The sequence below is a fragment of the Schistocerca nitens genome, chromosome 6 (assembly GCF_023898315.1).
Source record: "Schistocerca nitens isolate TAMUIC-IGC-003100 chromosome 6, iqSchNite1.1, whole genome shotgun sequence".
NCBI classification, from domain to species: domain Eukaryota; kingdom Metazoa; phylum Arthropoda; class Insecta; order Orthoptera; family Acrididae; genus Schistocerca; species Schistocerca nitens.
This window is the reverse complement of record NC_064619.1, coordinates 443,749,382-443,765,084: the sequence shown is the minus strand read 5'-3', so window position 1 is coordinate 443,765,084 and position 15,703 is coordinate 443,749,382. Positions and strand designations below refer to the sequence as shown.

Genomic DNA, 15,703 nt, shown 5'->3' with positions numbered 1-15,703 from the left:
CTGGAACGTAGTTTAATGAAGTCTGTTATTCTCTTGGCATATATTTTATATTGCCTGAAGAAATACACATCCAGAGGTTGTGCATATTTTGTAGTTTTAGGCGGAATGATTTTTAAATCTACATGTTTTCCGCCAGATGCTTCCAGTAGTAATCGTTCATCCTTATGTCCAGACCAGGAGTCACAAAGTACTAATGACTTTCTCGACAAATGTGGATTCAAAAATGACAGAAAAAATGTCTTCAGACGTTGTTTCGTCATCTTCCCACTCATACTTGCATCGACGACGTCATTTGGAGGGCACCGCGCTTCTATTTCCCTTGACACGCGGTGTCCAAACTTTCCACTGGATTCTTGGAAGCAAATATAGAGCTTGTCTGCCAATCGTCCGTCCATTGATATAGCAACATCGATCGTGTAACTGTGTGTTGCACAGTTAACTGATGGCAACATCGCGACAGTGTTTCTCTCCCCTTTCATGGATAGTGTTCTGTCACAAGAAAGTTCATAGTTGAACTGACTCTGATCACAGTTCCATGCAGAACTAATATCGATGTTTTCTCTCGTGATATGCTCATTGACGTCAGCAACAAACGTTTGAGCTCTTTCAATCAGCTCTTCTTCGTGATCCTTATCTTTTCGTGCTTGGAGCATAGTGATACGGCGTGGTGTTATCTTAAACTCCTTTTTCAAATTAGTATTAAATCCTAGTGAAGCTGTAAAGTTTGTACACCCGAGATTTCTGGCTACGTCCAATGCCCAAATTTTGTAAATGCCAATAATGAACGGCGGAACCGCATTCTCGCGCTTCATCGAATTTCGCCATTACACGCTCCTTGATGATCTCGAACAGCAGTGTACGATTTCCTTTGAAAACTGTATTTCCTTCTCTTTTCTTTGCCACGTAATGCAGTATATTTTTAATATCGCTTTTAGACTTCAGTTGAGGGTATCTTTTCAGAAACTTGTCGTATGTTTCGAAACCTCTTACGTAATAATCATCGTACATGTCCTCCAGTACGTTGTCATCTAACGCCGTGATGATACCAGCAACTTCAACCTTCTTCTTGCGAGACGGTTGGTATTCACTGTCACTGCTTCCATCGCCTCTTCCCGCACTTGCCGTAGCACTACCGTTTGCAATGAGTTGTTCGTCATTATCATCCCTATCATCATCATCATGTGTTAGTGGTACAACAGTATCTGTTTCTAACTTATGCTCATATTTCTGCACTATAATAGATACCAGAAAACATGCGAATGATTCGTCTTCTTCACCAATACCATCTTCACGAAGAAAGTTTTTTCGTAACTTCATCTCAACCAATCGCAATACATTAGCAGGATTGATTACCAATCGCCGAGCCATCTGACGCTTCAGTACACAAATAATGTCACAAAACACAACTTCAGAGGCACACTGCACCGTCCCTACTGGTCCCGACTGGCGTACCGGCAGATCAGTGTGCAATGCGGCATGGCATACGCAGAGGCCTCTAACGGACGACTGCAGAGTTTTGCAGATGCGAAAGTATCACTAGTGCAATAAGAGACCTTTACATTATTTCTCACGCGATTTTTGTGTATTTGTGTTTGTTCGATCCCAAGTACTTTCCTGGTTAGAGGCTACAGTCGCGGTTTCACAGTTTTACGCCTCATTTTCAAAACGCGATTATTATTCTCATTTATGTTTTTCATTTATCTACCCATGTCCGTAGAATATTAGTACACGAATGTTTCCCAGTGTATAGTGAAATGACGTTGTCCTTATTCGTCTCTTAATTGTATGACTGGTGAATGAATTTAAAAAAAATAAATAAAAGCAGTAGATGAAGGAAAAAAATTGTTAAATTGTTTTCGGTGAAATTCCTGTAGTATATAATCAATTGTGAGCGGCAGTTTTTGAAAAAGTGATCCTTTATGCACGGTGTGCCGCGAAATTGAAGGAAGGAAGGTTGGGCTTAACATCCCGTCGACATCGAGGTCATGAGATACGAAGCACAACCTCGGATTGTGTCAAGGAAGGGGAAGGAAATCGGCCGTGCCCTTCCAAAGGAACCATCCCGGCATTTGCCTGAAGCGGTTTCGGACAATTACAGAGAACCTAGATTTGGATGGCCAGACGCGGGTTTGAATCGTCGTTCTCCCGAATACAAGTCCAGTGTGCTAACCACTGCGCCACCTCGCTCGGTGTCGTGAAATCATTGCCAATGCGTGACATCTTCAGCAGTGTTAACGACGTTTCTCTCCAGAGTGATATCCATAAAGAGAAATGTCGCTGTGGCAAACTTGCCTTCGCGCGATGCTCGTGGTGTTCGGAATTTCTGTTTCGAATGTTTCTACGATCGGTATAATCCAAGGGAAAGCACAAAATCTTCCTGAAGAATAAACTTAAGAATAAAATATAAGAATTAAGAACTTATATAAGAATATGAGAATTTAAAAAGATTGTAGCCCATAAAATTATCATACACATATACATTATATAATAAATGTATGAAGCATACTGTGAAACCCAGTCGTAATTTTACAATTAATATAACGCCCTTGTATCCCATAACTCTATTAGAAACACGTAAATGAAAAAAAAAATGAAACAGTAATCGGGTTTCGAACACGGGTCACAAAACTGATAAGCCATTATGCTACCACGTGAGCTGAGCTTGTTGTTGTTGTTGTGGTCCTCAGTCCTGAGACTGGTTTGATGCAGCTCTCCATGCTACTCTATCCTTTGCTAGCTTCTTCATCTCCCAGTACCTACTGCAACCTACATCCTTCTGAATCTGCTTAGTGTATTCATCTCTTGGTCTCCCTCTACGATTTTTACCCTCCACGCTGCCCTCCAATACTAAATTGGTGATCCCTTGATGCCTCAGAACATGTCTTACCAACCGATCCCTTCTTCTGGTCAAGTTGTGCCACAAACTCCTCTTCTCCCCAATCCTATTCAGTACCTCCTCATTAGTTATCTGATCTACCCATCTAATCTTCAGCATTCTTCTGTAGCACCACATTTCGAAATCTTCTATTCTCTTCTTGTCCAAACTATTTACCGTCCATGTTTCACTTCCATACATGGCTACACTCCATACAAATACTTTCAGAAATGTCTTCCTGACACTTAAATCTATACTCGATGTTAACAAATTTCTCTTCTTCAGAAACGCTTTGCTTGCCATTGCCAGTCTACATTTATATCCTCTCTACTTCGACCATCATCAGTTATTTTGGTCCCCAAATAGCAAAACTCCTTTACTAGTTTAAATGTCTCATTTCCTAATTTAATTCCCTCAGCATCACCCGACTTAATTCGACTACATTCCATTATCCTCGTTTTGCTTTTGTTGATGTTCATCTTATATCCTCCTTTCAAGACACCATCCATGCCGTTCAACTGCTCTTCCCGGTCCTTTGCTGTCTCTGACAGAATTACAATGTCATCGGCGAACCTTAAAGTTTTTATTTCTTCTCCATGAATTTTAATACCTACTCCGAATTTTTCTTTCGTTTCCTTTACTGCTTGCTCAATATACAGATTGAATAACATCGGGGAGAGGCTACAACCCTGTCTTACTCCCTTCTCAACCACTGCTTCCCTTTCATGTCACTCGACTCTTATAACTGCCATCTGGTTTCTGTACAAATTGTAAATAGCCTTTCGCTCCCTGTATTTTACCCCTGCGCCGCGCGGTTCTGGCGCTGCAGTCTGGAACCGCGAGACCGCTACGGTCGCAGGTTCGAATCCTGCCTCGGGCATGGATGTGTGTGATGTCCTTAGGTTAGTTAGGTTTAACTAGTTCTAAGTTCTAGGGGACTAATGACCTCAGCAGTTGAGTCCCATAGTGCTCAGAGCCATTTGAACCATTTTACCCCTGCCACCTTCAGAATTTGAAAGAGAGTATTCCAGTCAGCATTGTCAAAAGCTTTCTCTAAGTCTACAAATGCTAGAAACGTAGGTTTGCCGAGCTGAGCTTATCGTGCGCTAAAAGGCATCTAAGAGGGTTGCCCAGAAAGTAATGCACTGCCTTTTTTTTCTTCAATAATAACTTATTGAACATAATGAGAATTACATACACGAAAGAATGGTGTTTTATCTATACATCCTATTTTTCCATGTAATCTCGATCCCATTCTATGGCCTTCCTCCGGCGCGAAACAAGGGCGTGTATGCGCTGTCGCTACCAATCCTTGTCCTGGTGTCGAAGCCAGTGCTTCACTGTGTGAATCACCTCGTCATCGCCCTCAAAATGTCTTCCACGAATGGCATCCTTAAATGTTCTCGTGAATAACAACATCAGCTCGCTGCAACATGTCAGGTGTGACAGCCGTGGGCCGGCCGGTGTGGCCGAGCGGCTCTAGGCGCTACAGTCTGGAACCGCGCGACCGCTACGGTCGCAGGTTCGAATCCTGCCTCGGGCATGGATGTGTGTGATGTCGGGTTGGGTTGTTTGGGGAAGGAGACCAGACAGCGAGGTCATCGGTCTCGTCGGATTAGGGAAGGATGGGGAAGGAAGTCGGCCGTGCCCTTTCAGAGGAAGCATCCGGAATTTGACTGGAGTGATTGAGGGAAATCACGGAAAACCTAAATCAGGATGGCCGGACGCGGGACTGAACCGTCGTCCTCCCGAATGCGAGTCCAGTGTGTGTGTGATGTCCTTAGGTTAGTTAGGTTTAAGTAGTTCTAAGCTCTAGGGGACTGATGACCTAAGAAGTTAAGTCCCATAGCGCTCAGAGCCATTTTTTGACAGCCGTGGATGGTCTCCCCGACCGATGAAAATCGTCGAGCTCCGCCGAACCGCCTTCTGATGACCTCACCCTTCGTGCCCAGAGACTATCTGTACTTATGTCGACAGTTTCTCTGTCTGCAGTGAGAAATTCAATAACGGCACGTCGCTTGTAACGTACATCACCTACAGACGGCATTTTGAAACTGTCCTGCAGCTACGCTATCAGTCGGAAGTGACGAAAACTTGGCACGCTCACTCAGTAGACTTCAAATAACAAATACGTAACGTTTCGCAATCGGAGCATTATTTCCGGATGAGAAAAAATATGCTGTGGATTACTTTCTGGGCAGCCCTGGTATACGACGTCGAAAACTTTGACGGTCGTCTTCTCAGAAACGGTAGTGTGTCTACGAACAAGCCGAGACACGTTTTCGCTTATTTTGACTCTTCTTCCACTGAACGAAGTTTCTGGGAAATCGGGTTATGGCACTTGCCGTGTTCCTCTCGTCAGCCGTGCTGAAAAAGTGAAGTGGACGCTTCGAAAGAAGAACAGAGGAGTGTAGCGCGTTTTCTGACATCGGGAGCGGTGCGTAGAACGGAAATTCGTCGAAGAATTGCTGTAGTGAACGGAGAACACTGTACCTCTATTGCAGTTCCGACGCTCAGTTCTAGGGCAATGGATCAACCGTAACTCGCCGTTCTTCAGTAATGAGGGCATCCACCTGCTGGACAATAGCGAGGGCGACGTAGTTTGCGTTCCAGATCGTGTACCATCGGCCAATGATGTCCATCCTTCCCTGAATCGCTTGTGTTCTCCTTGGCCCTTGCAATTGACATGCAGTGCTCGCCGAACGCTCGTTACATTCTTCGATGAATTTCCGTTCCCTAAGCTCCCGCTGTAAGGAAACGTCCTACATCCCTTTGCTCTCCTTTTGAAGCCTCTCACTGTCTTCAGCAGACTGAATGCAGTGGACGGTCGGCGCGTTTGTCTGTTCGTTCCGCCGTTTCGTGGGTGTACTCTTAATAGGGACCGCACCGAGGCAATGACATTACGATCCTTTAACTGGTTTTCATTTTACAATCTCCAGCTCATTTATTTTGAAATGCAGCTCATAGAATGTTAACTGGATTGGCAATAGCAAAAAATAAAAAATCCTGTAAAGTGTAATACAGCGTCCGGTAAAAAAAATTCCTCGTGTATTTCAAAAGATGGTTACAAATAAACAAATAAAGATACAGAGGAAATACTTTTGTTTGTGAACAACAGTTACTACGCCATTTTACATTAGTTGGTTTTAATAATTATGCCTCCTAAAAGCTATCCTCTATTGAGAGTGACGCATTCATGGAAGCCTTTAAAATAATAATAATAATAATAATAACTCAAATGGCTCTGAGCACTATGGAACTTAACATCTGAGGTCATCAGTCCCCTAGAACTTAGAACTACTTAAACCTAACTAACCTAAGGACAGCACACACATCCATGCCCGAGGCAGGATTCGAACCTGCGACCGTAGCAGTCGCGCGGTTCCAGACTGAAGCGCCTAGAACCGCTCGGTCACTCCGGCCGGCTATGGAAGCCTCTCCCGGAAATTGTCCGTAGTTCTTCTTGTCATTTCCCGTGGAACGGCAGCCGCTTCCTGGGCGATTGTCTCCTTAAGTGCTTGCAGGGCTGAGAGGCAATGTAAGTACACTTGAGCCTTTAAGTATCTCCAAAGGGAAAAATTCACAAGGAGATAAACCGAGTGACACTTGGGGCGAGGCAGAGTGTCCTCGAGAAGAGAGAAGACGTCCAGGAAACAACTTTCTCAAAATTTCTAGAGAACGCCGAGAAATGTGGGCTGTGCCTCTGCCTTGTTGGAACCAGACTTCTTCCTCCTCTTGATCCCCAACAAAGTGGTTCAACTTAGGTCGGAGGATGGTCTCTTATCATGTGGCAGTAGCTATTTTAACTTGCCGTTATCGTTACGCTATCTTCTACAAAAAAAAAAAATGTGAAGTGGTCGTTGGTGAAGTTCCTGATGGTTTTCTGCTGCCCAGACGCGAAAATTTAGTTTATTTACGGTAACTGACAAGTAGTAATTGGCCTTATCAGAAGATATCAGAAGTGCGCCAGGAGGAATGGTCTGAAAAATTTCCTCACACAGCTCTGCGAGTTTCAAAATTTCTGTCACTTTATTCTTGGGAAACCATTATTTCGTAGGGGTGCATGTGATTCTACTTACACTATCAGGCAATCCCAGGGCAGCTACATGTTTAAGTGCTGGACGCTTTTAACTTTGCTGTACGGACATAGAGGCGGGACATTTTCCGGCGTTGTTACAGCTCCAGGTCGGCCAATAGATTTTCTTTTCAGTGCATAACCTGACGCTCTAAAGTCTGACATCCACACTCAAAAAGTTTTTCTTTCAGGCACAGAGTCATGTCGGCCAAATTCGAACCGAATGCGAAATGCTCCCTGAGTATCACTGTAACACCATTCCGAACATACTCCACAACAAACGCACGATGCTCACGTAGCCAATCCATTGCGCCTACTGAAAATGGAAAGGACCGGTACTCTGCTATCGATCGATATCGTTTACACATCGGCATCTCCACCGCACCTCACACAGCACCTTCTCGAAATACGGCAGGTCTTTTTGCCGGACCCTGTATTTAATATAGGATATAATCTAAAGGCTTGAAAATCTTTTACAGGGTGTGATTATTTAGTGTGTAGCCTACTTTGAAAGTGGAACGTAGACGACAAACAGTACAGACAAGAAGAAGATAGAAGCTCTTTAAATGAGTGCTATGGAAGACTGCTGAAAATTAGATCGGTAGATCGAGTAACTAATGAAGATGTAGGGTAGGCAGAAAAGTGCTTTATGGTCCAACTGGCTAGAAGAACTAGTAAGGTAATCGGACCCTTCCTGAAGCATTGAAGAATAGTTAATTTCGGAGTGGTGAGAAGTAGGGCGGTGGGGGAGGGGGGGGGGGGAAGTAAACATTGTAGACTGAGATCGAGACAAAATTACAATCGTTTGCAGCAGAAATTAAAAAGAATCAAAAACTGTGAAATGTCAATCAACTTGAGAAGAAATCACAAACGGAATCGCAAATTATGAGATCGAAACATTAAGTGATAAGTATTAGAATGTGTATGGGATATTCGAGTAGTTGACGGAAATGGGATCAGGTAAAATCATAGAATAGGGCCGATATTTTGACAGATAAGGTCTCCTTCATCCTCGAGGAACAAAAAGTAACGCAACCTGCTTGTGTTCTATTATATATTGTACGAGTACTTACCTGCTGCGTGTTGTAAAGAGACTTCATTCACAAAGGCCGATCGCACTATAGTTCTGTTCCTTGTCAATGTGTTTAATGTGCAACTCACAAATATTTAGAACTTAAGTGCTGTCTTCTGTTACAAATGTCTTATTAACCACTAATTCGGTTTTACAGAGTACTCTACGGCATTCGATCCTTACTTAGCATGCATTTATCGCGAATCTCTCGCCCAGTGCAAAGTCTCAAGCGACGAAAAAAGCGCAGTTGACTGCTGTATATAAGAAGGGTAAAAAAAAAACGGACCAGTGCGAAGTTCGATATTCTTAACATAGGTTTTCTGTAGAATTCTTGAACACATTCTCAGTTCGAACACAATAAATTTCGCCGGCCGATGTGGTCGAGCGGTTCTAGGCGCTTCAGTCCGGGACCGCGCTGCTGCTACGGTCGCAGGTTCGAATCCTGCCTCGGGCATGGATGTGTGTGATGTCCTTAGGTCAGTTACGTTTACGTAGATCTAAGTTCTGTTGGACTGATGACCTCAGCTGATAAGTCCCATAGTGCTCAGAGCCATTTGAACCATTTTTGAACAATAAATTTCCTTCAAACGGAAGAGCGTCTGTCCGCAAATCAGCACCGATTTTGAAAGCATCACAAGCGTTAAACTCAGCTTGCCCTTTTATCACAAGATATCCTGCGAACCATGGGTGAAGGGCAAGACGCAGATTCCATATTCCTAGATTTCCGGAGAACATTTGACACGTTACCCCACTCCTCGCTGTTAACAAAATTGCGAGCGTACGGAATAGTTTCCAGATATGTGAGTGGCTCGAACACTTCGTAAGTAATAAACACACAAAAAAAATTGCATCACCTCGGTTCCGAGACTTTCGGAACTTGTACAGAAAATTGGAATAGAAATCAACATAAACATCATTTCCGACCTTTTTAATGCTCATAAAAACCACACATTGCATGTTGTACCACCATACAGCGAGACCTTCAGAGGTGGTGGTCCAGATTGCTGTACACACCGATACCTCTAATACCCAGTAGCACGTCCTCTTGCTTTGAGGAATGCCTGTTTTCGTCGTGGCATACTGTCCACAAGTTCATCAAGGCACTGTTGGTCCAGATTGTCCCACTCCTCATCGGCGGTTCGGCGTAGATCCCTCAGAGTGGTTAGTGGGTCCCATCGTCCGTAACAGCCCTTTTCAGTCTATCCCACGCATGTCCGATAGGGTTCAAGTCTGGAGAACATGCTGACCACTCTAGCCGAACGATGTCGTTATTCTGAAGGAAGTCATTCACAAGATGTGCACGATGGGGGCGCGAATTGTCGTCCATGCTGATGAAGGCCTCGCCGATATGCTGCCGATGTGGTTCCACTAGCGTTAGGAGGTTGGCATTCACGTGTCGTACAGCCGTTACGGCGCCTTGCATGACCACCAGCGGCGTACGTCGGCCCCACATAATGACACCCCAAAACTGTAGGGAACCCCCATTCGCTGGACAATGTGTCTAAGGTGTTCAGTCTGAGCGGGCTGCCTCCAAATACATCTCTGATTATTGTCTTTTTGAAAGAATATGCGACACTCATCGGTGAAATCGTGATGCCAATCATGAGCGGTCCATTCGGCATGTTGTTGGGCTCATATGTACCGCGCTGCATGGTGTCGTGGTTGCAAAGATGGACCTCGACATGGACGTCGGGAGTGAATTTGCGCATCATGCAGGCTATTGCGCACAGTTTGAGACGTAACACGACGTCCTGTGGCTGCACGAAAAGCATTATTCAACGTGCTGGCGTTGCTGTCAGGCTTCCTCCGAGCCATAATCTGTAGATAGCGGTCATCCACTGCAGTAGTAGGGCTTGGGCGGCCTGAGCGAGGCAGTTCCTGTCTCTCTGTATCTACTCCATGTCCGAACAACATCGCTTTGGTTCACTCCGAGACACCAGGACACTTCCCTTGTTGAGAGCCCTTCCTGGCACAAAGTAACAATGCGTATGCGATCGAACCGCGGTATTGACCGTCTAGGCATGGTTGAACTACAGGCAACACTAGCATTGTATCTCCTGGTGGAATGACTGGAACTGATCGGCTGCACCCTCCGTCTAATAGGCGCTGCTCATGCATGGCTGTTTACATCTTTGGGCGGGTTTAGTGACATCTCTGAACAATCACAGGGAAGGTAGGAGACGAGATACTGGCAGAAGTAAAGCTGTGAGTACCGGGCGTGAGTCGTGCTTCCGTAGCTCAGATGGTGCCGGCAGGGTAGCTCAGCGTGTTCGGTCAGGGAGCCGGTTGGCCTCTGTAATAAAAAAACTGAGTGGCAGGATCAACCACCGAACTTGAACAAGATGTCTTGCGACGTCCGCAACAACCCGATCAATAACGAAAAAAAAAAAAAAGAAAAGAAAAATGGTAGAGCACTTGCCCGCGAAAGGCAAAGGTCCCGAGTTCGAGTCTCGGTCGGGCAGACAGTTTTAATCTGCCAGGAAGGTTCATATCAGCGCACACTCCGCTGCAGAGTGAAAATCTCATTCTGGAAACATCCCCCAGGCTGTGGCTAAGCCATGTCTCCGCTATATCCTTTCTTTCAGGAGTGCTAGTTCTGCTAGGTTCGCAGAAGAGCTTCTGTAAAGTTTGGAAGGTAGGAGACGAGATACTGGCAGAAGTAAAGCTGTGAGTACCGGGCGTGAGTCGTGCTTCGGTAGCTCAGATGGTAGAGCACTTGCCCGCGAAAGGCAAAGGTCCCGAGTTCGAGTCTCGGTCGGGCACACAGTTTTAATCTGCCAGGAAGTTTCATATCAGCGCACACTCCGCTGCAGAGTGAAAATCTCATTCTGGAATCACAAGGACTGTATCTGTGACACAATATCCGCAGTCAATGTCTATCTTCAGAAGTTCTGGAAACTGTGGTGATGCAAAACATTTTTTGATGTGTGTAAAGCCCAGTATATTATCCTGGATCGTGAGTGTTCATCAGAGACAAGAATATCGTCCGGAGCGGACCAGGGAAATGTAATTGGACCGCTTTTATTTTCATACGCAAATGATCTGACGGACAGGGTGAACAGCAATCTGCAGTTGTTTGGTGACGATGCTGTGTCGTCGTTGAGTGACTGTAGGAGGGTACGAGATGGCTTAAACAAAATTTGTAGTTTGTGTGTTGATTGTGCAGCTTGCATTAAATATAGAAAAACGTAAGTTAATGCAGATGAGTACGAGAAACAATCCTTTCATGTTCGAATACAACTGCCTGACTCAGTCACGTTGCTTAAATGTCTAGACGTAACGCTGCAAAGAGATGTGAAATGGAATGAGCACTTATGATCGGTAACAGTGAAGGTAAATGGTTGACTTCGCCTTACTTGGCGGATTAGAGAGAAGTGTAGATGATCTGTAAAGAAGACCGCATGTGGAATACTAGTGCGGTTCATTCCTGAGTACTGCTCGAGTGTCTGGGATCTGCACCTTGTCATATTAAAAGAAGACATCGAAGCAGTTCAGAGACGTGCTGCTACATTTTTTGCCAATAGGTTCTGTCAGCAGGGGCAACGGCCTTGGCACAGTGGATACACCGGTTCCCGTCAGATCACCGAAGTTAAGCGCTGTCGGGCGTGGACGGCACTTGGATGGGTGACCATCCGGGCCGCCATGGGCTGTTGCCATTAATCGGGACGGACTCAGCCTCGTGATGCCAACTGAGGAGCCACTCGACCAAATACTAGCGGCTCCGATCAAAGGAAACCATCGTAACGACCAGGAGAGCGGTGTGCTGACCACACGCCCCTCCTATCCACATCCTTATCTGAGGATGATATGGCGGTCGGATGGTCCCGATGGGCTACTTGTGGCCTGAAGACGGGGTGGTTTTCTGTCGGCAGGCGAGGCTTACAGCGATACTTTGTCAACCCAAATGGCAATCCAAGACAACGTTCCTTTCAAGTAACACTATTGAGAAAATTTAGAGAACTGGTATTTGAAACCAACTGCAGAGCAATTCTACTGCCGCCAACATACATTTCGAGAAAGGACCACGAAAATAAGGCAAGAGACACTAGGGCTCGTATTGGGGCTCATAGACATTTTCTCTCGCTCTATTTGCAAATTGGACAGGAAAGGAAATGACTAGTAGTGTACAAGGTAATCTTCGTCACTCCCCATACACTGGCTTGAGGAGTATGTGTTTAGGTGTAGATGCAGATACTCTGTAACGTGCCAGCAAAGTACACGTGTCCCTTAATAGCAAAATACTCAGATAATGTCGCTAAACAACCTCTGAAATTTTGTTAGTAGAGTTCCGGTTCACTTTCTGTATGTGATTAAACTTCCTGGCAGATTAAAACTGTGTGCCGGACCGTGACTCGAACTCGGGATCTTTGCTTTTCGCGGGCAAGTGCTCTACCATCTGAGCTATCAAGCACGACTCACGCCGCGTACTCACAGCTCTACTTCCGCCAGTACCTCGTCTCCTACTTTCCAAACTTCACAGAAGCTCTCCTGCGAACCTTGCAGAACTAGCACTCCTGGAAGAAAGGATATTCTGGAAAGCGAGGAGTGTTCCACACGTGTTGTTTTACAACTCCGCAGACAACTCATTCAGTAGTCAAACTCTGGATAAGTAACGGATGTTTGCTATGTTAAAATAAGATTATTCAGTGACATGTGTCAAAGAGGCAGTGGCAGCATGGAGTGGCCGTTGTGTTCGAGCCATTCTCTTGTTTTCTTCTGAACCAAGAACAAGCTCATTATCAATGTTAGAGGTGGTGTTCATGTCGTTCACTTGATGTCTGCTGCGAGTAATTAATTTTTTGTCTGGTCTCCTTAGTTTCCACTTAATTGTCTTCCAAATGTTCCTTTACTGCTTCTTGTTGACAGGACTTCTATTCTTGAGTTTACGAGATATCAGTGAAGTAGACTTTTGAGATCTACATGAAATTTGGCTGCTACGGTCGCAGGTTCGAATCCTGCCTCGGGCATGGATGTGTGTGATGTCCGTAGGCTAGTTAGGTTTAAGTAGTTCTAAGTCTAGCGGATTGATGATCTCAGATGCTAAGTCCCATAGTGCTTACAGCCATTTGAGCCATTCGAAATTTGTCTGAATGCTGGATGAGGGAAGTGTACCTAATGTGATCACCAACTTGACTTCTGGTGCATCTTACAATGTGGACGTGTTTATCGTTGTACTCACTCGTCACTATCGATTATCAACAGTGATTCTAGTGGCTTGAGTGAGCTATGAAAATATCGAAGACACTAAAGTTTATTATCTATGATTTGCAGCTCAAACACATTTTCATGAATTATGATCCAACATAGCGCGAAATTCATATTTTAGCTGTCAATATTTACAGAAGTAAAGAAAGCAATTAAACGAATTTCATTACTTGTATGTTGTATGTTATCTGGAAACCTAGAAACGACGGAGAGGCTCCGTACCCGCCGCAGCAGCAGCGGTCCACAACCCCACGACGTCTAGCGCAGTCCACTTCACCCCTCCGCCGCCCCACACCGAATCCAGGGCTATTGTGCGATTCGGCCCCCCGGTGGACCCCCCCCCCCCCCCCTCCACACACAGGGCACGTCTCACACCAAACGAGTGTAACCGCATTGTTTGCGTGGTAGAGCAATGGTGGTTACGCGTATGTGGAGAACTTGTTTGCGCAGCAATCGCCGACATAGTGTAGCTGAGGCGGAATAAGGGGAACCAGCCCGCATTCGCAGAGGCAAATGGAAAACCGCCTAAAAACCATCCACAGACTGGCCGGCTCACCGGACCTCGACAAAAGTCCACCGGGTGGATTCGTGCCGGGGACCAGGTGCTCCTTCCCCCTCCGGAAAGCCGTGTATTGGAACGCTTGGCTAACAGGGCGGGCTATTTCATTACTTACCAGTCGTACTGATAAAATACAGAAAATAAGTTAATCAGCGGTTGTTTGTTCAGCTTGCGGAGATTCAGAAGACTACGCCTCCAGATGGATCATGGGCTACAAAATAGGGTATAACAGCAGGCTAACTGGAGTTGTTAAATTACGAAACCGGGCATAGATGTACGTTTTACTGTGACTGCAAATAAAACTGTTTAAGAATTCTTACTACTGAATGAGAAGACCAATCAGTGCCAAAATAGTCTTATATAAGGTCACGCCAAGAGAGGAAGTATCACAAGTAAATCATAATCGTCCAACGCCATAGCTGTGCTCCACTCAATTGGTTGTCGACCCTAGATGAGCAAAACAGCGCATAGACAGGTCACAGATTAACAGATCGTCAATTCACCACTGGCCAGTGACGATGGCAACAACAACAACAACAACAGACGAACAGCTATTCATCCACATGCACCACCTTGCTGTGAAGTTCACAAAACACCAGTTAACAAAATTTTTATAGCAATCAAATCAGATGCTGTTAGTGCTTCAGAATGGCATCAAAAGTCTTAGTATACATGCTCTTGTAAATACCGTTACCAAAAATTAAATGAGTTGTCAGTAGCGGACTTTATTTTGGTGTGAATCACAAGTATTGAATCGCCACCGCTGGCATAGGAAATCACACGTGCGCAGAAGCTTCTGTGATCGATCCCATCTGCACAGACTTTCTGAACCATGGCTAATGGCAAGGAGCGGAATTTGGATTTGAGTAGCTAACAGCACTGTACCGGTCGAAAAATCTGCTTTTACCCGCATTTGTGCGGGCTATGAGTGGAATGTGTCTCCAGCTGGTTCGGCACACCGCCATTTGGAAATCTTCCATGGCGCTGCTGCGCTTCACGTGTTTAAGAGTCTTACTCCTCACTGCTGAGCATCGTAACGCAGCACTTGAGAATTCTGTACTAGAGCTACTAAGTTTACCCTCTATGGCTTCCCTGTATCACTTAAGGCAAATGCTAGTTTTATGCGCTAAATATCTGGGCTTCGGAGAGATGAAATTTTTGCCAGTTCATTTCAATTTGATGCACCATTTTTCCATTCCCCACTCTTTGTTTGGCTATGAAAATTCGGAAATAACGAAATCTTTTTTTTTATTTACAGGAGTCTTGCTTTCGCTGCGTTCAAAGACTTGACCAAAAACAGGGTTACAGCCTATCTCCCGCGTTATTCAATCTGTACATAGAACAGTCAGTAGTCCGCTTCTTGTGGCGTAGTGCTAGAGTTGCTGCCTCTGATAACAGGGTCCCGGTTTAGATTCCCGGCCGAATCGGGCATTTTCTCCGTCCGGGGACTGAGCGTTTGGCATGTCGTCATTATTTCGTCATCATTTGAGAAAGTGGCGATATTGGACAGTAAAAAGATTGGGAATTTGTGAGGACGCTGATAACTACGCAGGTGAGCGCCCCACAAACCAAATATCATCATCATCATCATCATCATCATCATCATCATCATCATGAACAGTCACTAAATGAATGTAAGGAAAAAGTTGGAAAATTAATTATTCAGGATCAGGTGAACGGAATGGTTAGTTTCTTAGAAAAGAAAGAGTTTTATTAAGGACAAGTAAAAGAAAGGTAAAGGAATGTGATCGAATTAAATCAGGCAATGCCGTGTGAACTGCGAAAAGTAGTACAAAGAGCAGCTGAGAGGGTTACATTTGTTAACTGCGAACTCTTTTCCGTTCCAGGTTAAAAACATTCTTCAGTTTGGCGACCATTTCCACCCGCAATAGCCTGCAAGTTTGTACAGATACCATT

The 15,703-nt window shown here is 45.0% G+C and overlaps 1 protein-coding gene and 1 pseudogene across 1 annotated transcript in view; both read left to right on the top strand.

Annotated features, from left to right (window-relative positions):
- Positions 1 to 15,703, top strand: part of LOC126262299 (uncharacterized oxidoreductase YjmC-like) — a 285,251-nt gene that overhangs the window by 64,740 nt on the left and 204,808 nt on the right. The gene's annotated exons all lie outside the window — the stretch shown is intronic.
- LOC126263876 (5S ribosomal RNA) lies at positions 11,561 to 11,678 on the top strand (annotated as a pseudogene).